We start from the raw sequence: 13,396 nt of genomic DNA, 5'->3' as shown, positions 1-13,396 counted from the left end.
TAAGCGTGTGTTAGAATGAAGCTTGTGTTAGGATGAAGCTTGAAATCAAGAAGTGTGTTGCCTCCTGTTTTGTTCTTTCTTGCGTTGGCTACTTGGGGTCTTTTTGTGGTTCCAAATACATTTTAGGATATGATTTTCTAATTGCATAAAAATTGCATCGGAGTCTTGATAGAGATTGCACTGAATCTCTAGATGGCTTTGGGTAGTATGGACATTGTATCTATATTAATTCCTCCAAAAGATGGACATGGGATGGCTTTTCACTGACTTGTGTGTTCTCCTGTTTCTTTCATCCAAATTGAATTTCTTCCATTCCTGCACACAGGTTTTATAGTTTTCTGTAGAGAGATCTTTCACTTCCTTGGCTAAATTTATTCCTGTAAATTTTATTGTTTTTGATGCTATTGTAAATGGGATTGTTTTCTTTACTTCTTAGATAATTTGGTTAGTGTATAGGAATGCTACAGAATTTGATATGGTGACTTTCTGTTTTGGAACTTAACTGCACTTCTTGATTAGATATTAACAGGTTCTTTTACATTAAGCTTTTTATTTCATTACTTTACCTTGTTAAAAAAAACATGTTATTTGGGAATAGCTGACACACTATGTTACATTAGTTTCAGATGAACAACATAGTGATTGGACAAGTGTATACATTCTGCTACGCTAACACAGGTGTAGCTATCATCTCTCACCATGCATCACTATTCCAGTACCACTCTCTATGTTCCCTATGCTATATCTTCTATCTGTGATTTATTCATTGCATAACCAGAAGCCTGCATCACCCAATCCCCTTCACATATCTAGGGCATCCTTGTCTTGTGCCTGATTTTAGTGGAAAATCTTTCACAATTTCACTGTTGAGTATGATATTAGCTGTGGGCTTCACATACATGGCCTTTCTTATGTTGAGATATGTTCCTTCTACACTGAATTTTAAAGAGTTTTTTTTTTTAGCACAAATGGATACCAAATTTTCTCAGAACTTTTTTTCTGTGTTTATTGACATCATCACATGAGTTTTCTTTTTATTTTTTAAAATGTATTTATTTAGTTTAGTTTAAATTTATTTATGTATTTCTTTAGTATTTATTTTTTCAAGTTTTTATTTAAATTCCAGTTGGTTAACATGCAGTGTAATGTTAGTTTCAGGTATAGAATGTAGTCATCCATCACTTACATACAACACCCAGTGATCCTCACTACTAGCGCCCTCCTTTGCCCATCACCCATTTAACCCATCCCCCTGCCCACCTCCCTTCTAGTAACCCTCCCTTTGCTATTTATAGTTAAGAGTCGTGTTTCTGGTTGACTTTTCTTTCATTCAATTATGTGAGAGATCACATTGATTGATTTGCATTTCTGAAACATCCTTTGCATGGGAAAAAAAAAACTCTTCTTCATGGTCAATGATCCTTTTAATGCGCTGCTGAATTTGGTTTACCTGTACATTATTGGGAATTATTCATCTACATTTATCACGGGGATACTGGCCTATAGATTTCTGTTCAGGTAATTCCAGTCTCATGAAATGAATTTTGTGGTGTTCATTCCTTTTGAATCAGTGAGACGACTGCTGTTAGTTCTTCTACAAACGTTTGGTCAAAGTCACCAGTGAATCCAACTGGTCCTGGGCTTTTCTTCCCTGGGAGTACTTCGATTACTGATTCAATTGACTTGCATTGGTTATCTTCTTGTATTGATACAGTCTTCCTTTAATGGGTCTGTGCAAACCTTCTATTTCTTCCTGATATAGTCTTGGTAGGTTGTATGTTTCTAAGAACCTATCCATTTCTTCTAGGTAGGCGGTTTGCTGGCATCTAATTTGGCCATGGTCGCCTCTTTGTCGCCTTTATGTTTCTTTGGTATAAGACATAATGTCTTCTCTTTTATTTATAATTCTTTTGAATTGGGTCCTCTCTCTGTCTTAGCGTAGTCTATGTATAGTCTTGACAATTTTGTTTCACTCTTCTGAAAACCCACTTGGTCTTTTTCATATTTCCTACTGACTTCACGGTCTCAGTTTCATTGGTTTGAACTCTCATATGGATTACTTTCTCCCTTTTGAGAACATTGGACATAGATTGTTGTTTTTTTTTTTTCTAGTTCTTTGAAGTTAAAGGTAGGTTGTTCATTTGAGTCCCAAATCTATCCTCCACGCATGCAAATCCAGTGGCTCATCAGAGAACCTTCAATAGGTCTTTTCTGTCCTATTTCTCATTCTCAGAACTCTGAGAAATAGAACCAGAAAATTTATTTGAAGACACAATAGATGAAAACTTCCCTAATGCAGGGAAGGAAACAGATCCAGAAGCAGGAGGCACAAAGAACCCCCAATATATTCAACAGAAGCAGATCCACACCAAGTCATATAGTAATTAAAACGCAAAATGTCCTGATAAAGAAAAAAATTCACAGCAGGAAAACAAAAGATGACATTTACCCACAAGGGAAACCCCATAAGGTTATCACCAGATATTTTCCAGAAGAAACTTTGAAACCATAAGTGATCAGCATGGTATTGTAAAGGTGCTAAATGAAAAACATCTGCAGCCAAAGAGAGTCTATCCAGCAAACTATCATTCAGATGGGAGGAGAGATCAAGAGGTTCCCAAATAAATACTCAGCGAGTTCACAACCAACAAACCACCCCTGCAAGAAATGTTAAAGGGGACTCTTTAAGTGGAAAAGAAACACTTAAAGTGACAATATTGAAGTGCGAAACGCAAAAGCAATAAAAATGAGTATATCTGTAAAACATCAGTCAAGGTATGCATGATATGAAAGGTTTTGAAATAGGAACACTACATAGCTACAACACGGGGAGAAGAGGAGTAAAGAACTGGTTCAAACTTAAGCAACTATCAACTTAATATAGACTTCTATATGCAGAAGCGGTTAGGTACAAACCTCATAATAACCACAAACCAAACACCACTAATACATATGCAGCATATAAAGACAAGCAATTTCAACTGTGAAATTGTGATGAAACCCAGCAAACCAAAAAAAGAGAAAGAAAGTATCAGAAAAATTCAGAAACAACCAACATCAAGTAATAATAGGACAAGTACATGTCTATCAATTACTTTGAATGGTAACAGAATAAATGCTCAAATCAAAGGCACTGGGTGACAGATAGGGGCAACTGGATGGCTCAGTCGCTTGAGATTTTGACTCTTGATTTCACCTCAGGCTATGATCCCAGGATCATGGGATTGAGCCCCAATTGGGCTCTGCACTGAGCATGGGACTTTGTGAGGATTCATTCTCATTCTCATTCTCTCTCTCCCTCTCTCTCTCTTTGTCTCTCTCTTCCCCCATTCCCCCCACCCGCCCTCCCATGCCTGTGCTCTCTCTATATATAATAAAAGGCACTGGGTGATAGAATGAATACAATATAGGACCTATCTATTTCCTACCTCCAAAAGACTAGTTATAGAACTAAAGTATCAAAAGAAAACTGCAGTAGACAAAATAGATTTAAAAATAAACTGTAACAAGAGACAAAGGACACTATACTAATAAAAGGTACAATCCAACAAAAAGATAGAACAATTGTAAACATATATGTGCTTAACCTGAGAGCATCCAAATACACGAAACAGTCCAAAACTAAAGTAAAGAATTGATAGTCATACAATCATAGTAGGGCACTTTAACACCCCAATGACATCAATGGAGAGATCATTCCATCAGAAAATCAACAAGGAAGTAGTGACTTTGAATGATAGAGTTGACCAGGTGGACTTTACGGACATATTTTAGACATTCCATCCTAAAACAGCACAATACACATTCTTTTCATGTGCACATGGAACATTCCCCACACATGATAAAATATTAGGTCATAAAACAAGCCAAAACAAAATCAAACCGATCGATGTCATACCATGTGTTTTTCAGACCACAATGCTATGAAAGTAGACTACAATAAGGAAAAAAAATCTGGAAAAGGCACAAAACCTTGGAAGTTAAATAACATGCTACTAAACAATAAATGGCTCAACCAAGAAATCAAAGACAAAATCCAAAATGACATGGAAACAAATGAAAATGAAAACACAACGATCCAAACTTCTGTAAAGCAGGAAAACGGGTTCTCACAGGGAAGTTTATAGCAATACAGTCTGCCTCAAGAAAAAAAAAAAACCCTGAAGTAAACTCCATAGCCTTATAACTATAAAAGCCAGAAAAGGACAACAAAGAAAACCCGAAACAGCAGAATGAAGAAAACAATTAAAATCAGAGGAGATTTAATGATATAAAGATTAAAACTATGCACCCCATGGCCCAAAAATAGATGAGACAGTACGTGAAATCCTACCATACCAAGAGAGGGCAGAGTGACGGTGTGAAACACTCCAGAGCCAAACTGGAATGGGGCGAGGCGAGAACAAACTCCAGTGCAGAGAGACAGGGGTGAAAAATGAACGCAATTCCTCCCAGATGGAGGGCGGTGTCCTGCATGATCATCCTCCCGCTGCAAGTGGGAGTGCAAACATGACCGACTTCTTGCCCTAGTCCTAACCCTAACACTAACACAAATCCCAACACCCAAACCTAACAGCTAACCCTAACCCTAACCCTAAAACTAAAAGCTGCTTCTATCCCTATGTCTAAACCAAACCTTAACCCTATCGAACCGTAAAAGTAAACATAACCTGAACTAACCATAACCTTGCCCTAACCCTCTAACCCTAACCGTATAACTCTAACCCTAAAACACTAACCCTAATGCTTCAACTCTACCCGCTAACCCGAAAATTATAAAACCTAAAAATAACCCTAACCCTAAACATAACACTCTAACACTAACCCTACCGCTAACCCCTAATCCAAGCCCCTAACCCAAAACCCTCACCAAAGTCCTAGACCTACCCCTCACCTTATTCCTAAACCTAACACAAACCCTAACACTAACTCTAACACCTAACCCTAACCCTACATTCTAACCATAACCCTAAGTCTCAAACCCAAACCATAACCCTAAACCTAAGCCTAACCCAAGCCCAAACCTAACGCCTAAACCTAACTCTTACTCCAAACCCTAACCCCTAAGCATAACCCTAAACACTAACCATAACCCTAAACCAAACCCTAATGCATAAACCTAACTCTAACCCCTAACACTAACCCCTAACACCAACCCCAACCATAACCCTAACCCCTAACACCAAACCCAATCCCAAACCCTAACCCAACGCACATGACACAAAGGAATGGTGTCACATCGACACTGGTGAAGTCCCTGGACAGAACAGTAACCCTAGTTAAGGATCTCTCTGGATGGGGACCCAATTCCTATCTCTGAGAACACCACAAACAACGGCCCCAAAGTGGTGCAGGATTACTTGGCATGGAACATGGAACATCATCATGACATTTCCAATGCCCACATGGAGCTGCACAAGGGGGTTGATGAGGCCCAACTGAAGATGGCACACACACAAGGCTGGCCCTGGCTCACAAAGACTAAGCCTGAACAGCCCGCTCTGATGAGGCCTACACAAAATCCTCTGGGGAGACCACTACCCTGCAAGAGTTTCAGTGCTTAGAGCTTCCTGGGACCTGACCCTAACCTTAACTGTGACACACACATACCGCTCAAACTAAACCTCACCCCAACTCAAACCTAACCCTACACATGACCCACACCTGTGCATGGACCCTCATTCAGCCCTCCAGGGTGATCATGGCAATGGTGTTGCTTCGGTCCTGGCAATGTCCCTGGACCAAAACTTAACCTTGGCTAAAGCTTTCTCCTAATGGGGACCCAATTCCTAAGTCTGGGGACATGACGGACATGGGCCCCAGAAGCAGAGGAGGATTACTTGGCATGGAACCTGGAACATCACAATGTCATTTCCAAAGACCAGAAGGAGCTCCACAGGGGACTTCTTGAGGTCTAACCGAGGAGTGGCCCTGGCACCCAAAACTCAGCCTGACTGGGACCCTCCTTAGACCCCTCTACTCAGCCCTGCAGGGAGACAACTAACCTACTGGGGGTATAGCGCCAGGAGCCTCCTGTGACCAAACCCTAATCTTAACGGTGACCCACAGTATACACGTGAACCTAAACCTCACCTCATCTTTAACACTCACCCTAAACCTGACTCGCACCATGCATGTGCCCTCACATCATCGATGTGGGAGATCACAGGACTGGTGTCACTTCGGCCCTGGAGATTTCCCTGGCCTGAACCCTAAACGTAGCTAAGGCTTTCTCCACATGGGGACTGAATACCACAGTCTGACAAGAGCACACACACTGGGTTGAGAAGTGGTACCAGATAATTCTGTGTGAAATGTGGAGCATCACTATGTCATTTCCAAAGCACGGCTTCCAATGCACAGGAGGAATCCTGAAACCTACCGAAGAGTGCAGATATAGATGTCTGGACTTGGAATGCAAAGACTAATGCTGACTGGTACCCTCCCTTCTACACTCCAGTCAGCCCTTCGTGGAGACAACTGCACTGCTCTACATTCAGGCCTGGAACCTCCTGGGAACTAATCTTAATCCTAAACAGAAGTGTAACCCTAACCCTAAACCTAAACCTAACACAAACTCTCACACTAACTCTACACCAGACCCACACCCGCCCATGTGCCCACATTTCAGCCCTCCATGGAACTCACGAGAATGGTGTCACTTCGGCCCTGGCGACGTCCCTGGACCGAACCCTAACTCTAGCTAAGCTCTCTCCCCATGGGGACCCAATTCCAAAGTCTGACAACAGCACACACATGGGTTCGAGAATCGGTGCAGAAATACTCGGCATGGAATGTGGAACATCACCATGTCATTTCCAAAGCACGACTGCAGCTGCACAAGAGGATTCCTGAGGCCTACCCAAAGGGTGGCCCATACATTTGTCTGGCCTTGGAACCCAAAGACTAATCCTTACCGGCACCCTCCCTTGTGTACTCCACTGAGCCCTTGGGGGAGACAACTCCTCTGCTGTGGGGTCAGTGCCTGGAGCCTCCTGGGACCTAACCCTAACCCTAACTGTAATCCTAACGATAACCCTCATTTTACACCTAACCCTCTCTATCACACTAACTCTAAACCAGACCCACAGCCGCGCATGAGCCCACATTTCAGCCCTCCATGGACTCACAACACTGGTGTCGCTTCGGCCCTGGGCGACATCCCTGGACCGAACCCTAAACCTAGCTAAGGGTCTCTCACCATGGGGACCCAATTCCAAAGTCTGACAACAGCACGCACACGGGGTCTAGAATTGGTGCAGAAATACTCGGCATGGAACGTGGAACATCACCATGTCATTTCCAAAGTGAGACTGTAGCTACAACAGAGGATTTCTGAGTCCTACCCGAACAGCGTTCCATATATTTGTCTGCCTTGAACCCAGAGACAAATCCTTAATGGAAACCTCCATTGTGTACTCTGCTCAGCCCTTCAGGGAGACAATTACTGTTCTGTGGTGTCACTGCCAGGAACCTCCAGGATCTAACCCAAACCCTAAAAATAACCTTAAACATAACCCTCACACTACAACTAAGCAGATATTTCTCACAACGTCCACAACAGACCTACAGTCAGGGATGTACCCTCACTACAGCCCTACACAGAACTCACAACACTGGTGTCATTTTGGCCCTGGTGATGTCCATGGACTGACACCTAACGCTACATATGACTCTCTCCCCATGGGGACCCAATTACAAGTCTGACAGAAGCACGCACACGGATTCGAGAATCGGTGCAGAAAAACTCGGCACAGAACCTGGAACATAACCATATCGTTTCCCAGGCCCCACTGCAGATGCCCAAGATGATGCCTGAGGCCTAACTGACAGGAGGCCCATGCAGTTGTCTGCCCTTGGAAGCCAAAAACTAATCTTGACCGGCACCCACCATTGTGCCCTCAACTCAGCCCTTCGGGGAGACCACCACACTTTTGTGGGTTCAGCGCCTGGAGCCTGCTGGGACCTAACCCTTACCCTAACCCTACCCTGACAAGAACCCTCAACAGAAACCTAACGTGATCTGGAACCCTAACCCTTCACCTGACATGCACCATCGCAGGGGCCCTCACTTTAGCCCTGGAGGGAGATCACCTGACTGGAGTCGCTTTGGCCCTGACGACTTCCCTGAACTGAACCGTAACGAAGACTAAGGCTCTCTTCTCATGGGGATCCAATCTCCAAGTCTGACAACACCACATGCCTGGGGTCCAGAAGCAGTGCAGAGTCACTCGGCATGGAACCAGGAACCTCACCATGTCATTTTCAGGCACAGCTGCCACTGCCTGAGAGGATTAGAGAGGCCTACCCAACCAGGGGCCAGAGAGTTGTGTGGCCTTGGAAGCCAAAGACTAATCCTGACCGGCACCCTCCCTTGTACCCTCAACTGAGCCCTATGGGGAGGCCACTGAACTGCTGTGGGTTAAGTGCTTGGAATCACCTGGGACCTAACCCTAACCCTAACTATACCCCTGACAGAAACCTCCACTGAAACCTAACCCGACCTCTAAACCTAACCCTACACCTGACCTGCACCCTCACATGGGCCCTCACTTCAGCCCTGAGGGACATCACGAGATTAGAGTCGATTCGACCCTGGCAATGTACCTGGACTAAACGCCATCCCTAGCTAAGGCACTGTCCCCATGGGGACTCAATGCCCAAGTCTGACAACACCACACACCAAGGGTCCAGAAGTGGTGCAGGGTCACTCGGCTTGGAAACTGCAACCTCACCATGTTGTTTCCCAGGCCAGGCTGCAGCTGCCCGATTGAATTCATGAGGCTTACAGGACCAGGAGCCCACAGAGTTGTGTGGCCTTGGAAGACAAAGACTAATCCTGACCGGCACCCTCCCTTGTGCCCTCAATTCAGCCCTTCGGGGAGACCACGGCACTGTGGGGAGACCAGGGTTCAGCACCTGGAACCTCTTGGGACCTAACCTAACCCTAACCTGACCCCTGACCAGAACACTCAACCGAAACCTAACCCAATCTTGAACCCTAACCCTACACCTAATGCGCACCGTCGCATGGGCCCTCACTTCAGCCCTCGAGAGAGATGACGAGACTGGAGTCACTTCAGCTCTGGCGACATCCCTGGACGGAACCCTAACCCTAGCTAAGGCAATCTCCCCATGTGGACCCAATCCTCGAGTCTGACAACACCACGCACCTGGGCTACAGAAGCGGTGCAGGGTCACTCAGCATGGAACCTGGAACCTCACCATGTCGTATCCCAGGACCGGCTGCAGCTGCTCGAGTGGATTCTTGAGGTCTACCCAACCATGGGTCATAGAGTTGTGTGGCCTTGGAAGCAAAGACTAATCCAGACCGGCACCCTCCCTTGTGCCCTCAACTGAGCCCTTTGGGGAGACCACTGCACTGCTGTTGGTTCAGTGCCTGAGCCTCCTGGGACCTAACCTAACCCTAACCTGACACCTGACCAGAAGCCTCAACCGAAACCTAACCCAATTTCGAAAACCAACCCTACACATGACCTGCACCGTCGCATGGGCCCTCACTTCAACTCTCGAGGTAGATCATGAGACTGGATCACTTCAGCCCTGGCGACATCCCTGGACTGAACCCTAACCCTAGCTATGGCTCTCTCCCTATGGGGACCCAATCCCCAAGTATGACAACACGAATGGACAGGGGTCAAGAAATGGTGCAAGGTCACTCGGCATGGAAGCTGTAACCTCACCATGTTGTTTCCCACCACCGGCTGCAGCTGCCCGAGAGGATTATTGAGGGTTATCCGACAAGGGGCCCATAGAGTTGTGTGTCCTTAGAAGCAAAGAACTAATCCTGACAGGCACCCTCCCTTGTGCCCTCAACTCAGCCCATCGGGGAGACCAGTATACTGCTGTGGGACTAGCGACTGGAGCCTCCTCAGATCCAACCCCAACCCTAAACACACCCCTGACCACAACCCTCAACTGAAACATAACCCGATCTCGAACCCTAACCCTACACCTGACCTGGACCATTGCATGGGCCCTCATTTTAGCCCTCGAGGGAGATCATGAGACTGGAGTCGCTTTGGCCCTGGTGACACCTCTGGACCTAACTCTAACCCTAGCTAAGACTCTCTCCCCATGTGGACCTAATAACAAAGTCTGACAACACCACACGCCTGGGGTCCAGAAGCAGTGCAGGCTCACTCGGCATGGAACCTGGAAGGTTACCATGTCGTTTCCGGGAACTGGCTGAAGTTGCCCAAGAAGATTCATGAGGTCTCCCGAGCAGGGGTCCAATGACTTGTATGGCCTTGGAAGCCAAAGACTGATCCTGACCAGCACCCTCCCTTGTGCCCTCAACTCAACCATTCCGGGAGACCACTGCACTGCTGTGAGTTCAGAGTCTGGAGCCTCCTGGGACCTAACCCAAACCCAAACCCTAACCCTACCCCTCACGGGAACCCTCCACTGAAACCTAAGGCGGCCTCGAAACCTAACCCTGCACTTGAGTCGCACCGTCGCATGGGAACTCACTTCAACCATTGAGGTAGATCAAGAGACTGGAGTCGCTTCATCCCTGGCAACGTCCCTGGACCAAACCCTAACCCTAGCTAAGGCTCTCTCCTCATGGGGACCCAATACCAGAGTCTGACATCACCACGCGCCTGGGGTCCAGAAGCGCTGCAGGCTCACTGGGCATGGAACCTGGAAGCTCATCTTGTCGTTCTGCAGGCACGGCTGCAGCTGCCCCAGAGAATTCCTGACGCCTCGCCGAACAGGGGTCCATTGACTTGTGTGGCCTTGGCAGCCAAAGAATGATCCTGACCGGGACCCTCCTTGTGCCCTCAACTCAGCCCCTCGGGGAGACAACTGCCCTGCTGTGGGTTCAGCGCCTGGAGCCTCCTGGGACCTAACCCTAACTCTAATCCTACCCCTAACAGGAACCCTGCACCGAAACCTAACCTGGCCTCAAAACCTAACCTTGGACTTGAGCCGCACCGTCGCATGGGCCCTCACTTAAGCCCTAGAGGGAGATCATGAGAGTCGAGTCGCTTCATCCCTAGCGACATCCCTGGACCAAACCCTAACCCTAGCAAAGGCCCTCTCCCCATGGGGACCCAATACCAAAGTCTGACAACACCACATGCCTAAGGTCCAGAAGCGGTATAAGGTAACTTGGCATGGCACCTGGAAGCAGACCATGTCATTTCCCAATCTGGCTGCAGATGCCCGAGAGGATGCATGAGGCCTCTACAACCAGGGGCCAATAGAGTCATGTGACCTTGGAAGCCAGAGACTGATGCTGACCGGCACCCTCCTTTATGCCCTCAACTCGGCCCTTTGGGGAGACCACCGCACTGCCGTGGGTTCGGCGCCTGGAGCCTCCTGGGACCTAACCCTAACCCTAACCCTACCCCTCACGGGAACCCTCCACTGAAACCTAAGGTGGCCTTGAAACCTAACCCTGCACTTGAGCCACATGCACCGTCGCATGGGAACTCACTTCAGCCATTGAGGTAGATCAAGAGGCTGGAGTCGCTTCGTCCCTGGCGACGTCCCTGGACCGAACCCTAACCCTAGATAAGGCTGTCTCCCCATGGGGACCCAATACCAAAGTCTGACAACACCACACGCCTGAGGTCCGGAAGCGATGCAGGTCACTCGGCATGGAACCTGGAAGTTCACCATGTTGTTTCCCAGGCCCGGCTGCAGCTGCCCAAGAGGATTCCTGAGACCTCCCTGACCAGGAGCCCATAGAGTCGTGTGGCCTTGGAAGCCAGAGACTGATGCTGACTGGCACCCTCCCTTGTGCCCTCAACTCAGCCCTTCGGGGAGACCACTGCACTGCCGTGGGTTTGACGACTGAAGCCTCCTGGCACCTAACCCTAACCCTAACCCTACCCCTAAACGGAACCCTCCACTGAAACCTAGGCCGGCCTTGAACCCTAACCCTGCACTTGAGCCGCACCATCGCATGGGCCCTTACTTCAGCCCTCGAGGGAGATCACAAGACTGGAGCCGCTTCTGCCCTGGTGACGTCCAAGGACCGAACCCGAAGCCTAGCTAAGGCTCTCTCACCATGGGGACCCAAATCCGAAGTCTGACAACACCACGCGCCTGGGGTCCGGAAGCGGAGCAGGGTCACTTGGCATAGAACCTATAAGCTAACCATGTCATTTCCCAGGCCTGACTGCAGCAGCCCGAGAGGATTCCTGAAATCTCCGAGACAGTGGACCCATAGAGTCGCGTGGTCTTGAGCCAGAGACTCATGCTGACCAGCACCCTCCCTTGTGCGCTCAACTGAGCCCCTCGGGAAGAGCACTGCACTGCCGTGGCTTTGGCGCTGGGAGCCTCCTGGGACATAACCCTAACCCTAACCCTACCCCTAAGCGGAAACCTCCACCGAAACCTAAGCCGGCCTCGAACCCTAGCCCTGCACTGGAGCTGCACCGTCGCATGGGCCCTCACTTCAGCCCTCGAGGGAGATCACGAGACTGGAGTCGCTTCAGCCCTGGTGACGTCCCTGGACCGAACCCTAACCCTAGCTAAGGCTCTATCCCCATTGGGACCCAATACGAAAGTCTGACAATAGTACGCGCCTGGGGTCTGGAAGCGGTGCAGGGTCCTTGGCATGTAACCTGGAAGGTGACCATGTCATTTCCCAGGCTGGCTGAAGATTCCCGAGAGGATGCATGAGGCCTCCCCGACCAGGGGCCCATAGAGTTGTGTGGCCTTGGAAGCCAGAGTCTGATGCTGACCGGCTCCTTCCCTTGTGCCTTCAACTCAGCCCTTCGGGGAGACCACTGCACTGCCGTGGGTTTGGCGCCTGGAGCCTCTGGGACCTAACCCTAACCCTAACCATACCCCTACCGGCACCCTCCACCGAAACCTAAGGCGGCCTCAAAACCTAACCCTACTCTTGACCCGCAACTTCGTATGTGTCCTCATTTCACCCCTTGAGGGAGATCACGAGACTGGAGTTGCTTCAGACCTGGCAACGTGCCTGGACCGAACCCTAACCCTAGCTAAGGCTCTCTCCCATTGGGACCCAATTCCAAAGTCTGACAACAGCACGCACCTGGGGTCCGGAAGCGGTGCAGGGTCACTCGGCATGGAACCTGGAAGTTCACCATGTTGTTTCCCAGGTCCGGCTGCAGCTGCACGAGAGGATTCCTGACATCTCCCCGACCAGGGACCCATAGAGTCGTGTGGCCTTGGAAGCCAGAGACTGATACTGACGGGTACCCTCCTTTCTGTCCTCAACTCAGCCCTTTGTGGAGACCACTGCACTGCCGGGGTTTCGGTGCCTGGAGCCTCCTGGGTCCTAACACTAACTCTAACTTTACCCTTAACCAGAACCCTCCACTGAAACCTAAGCCGGCCTCGAACCCTGGCCCTGCACTGGAGCTGCAACGCACGGTCCCTGACTTCAGCC

The sequence above is a fragment of the Acinonyx jubatus genome, chromosome B4, assembly GCF_027475565.1.
Source record: "Acinonyx jubatus isolate Ajub_Pintada_27869175 chromosome B4, VMU_Ajub_asm_v1.0, whole genome shotgun sequence".
Lineage (NCBI taxonomy): Eukaryota > Metazoa > Chordata > Mammalia > Carnivora > Felidae > Acinonyx > Acinonyx jubatus.
This window is presented reverse-complemented; position numbering follows the sequence as displayed.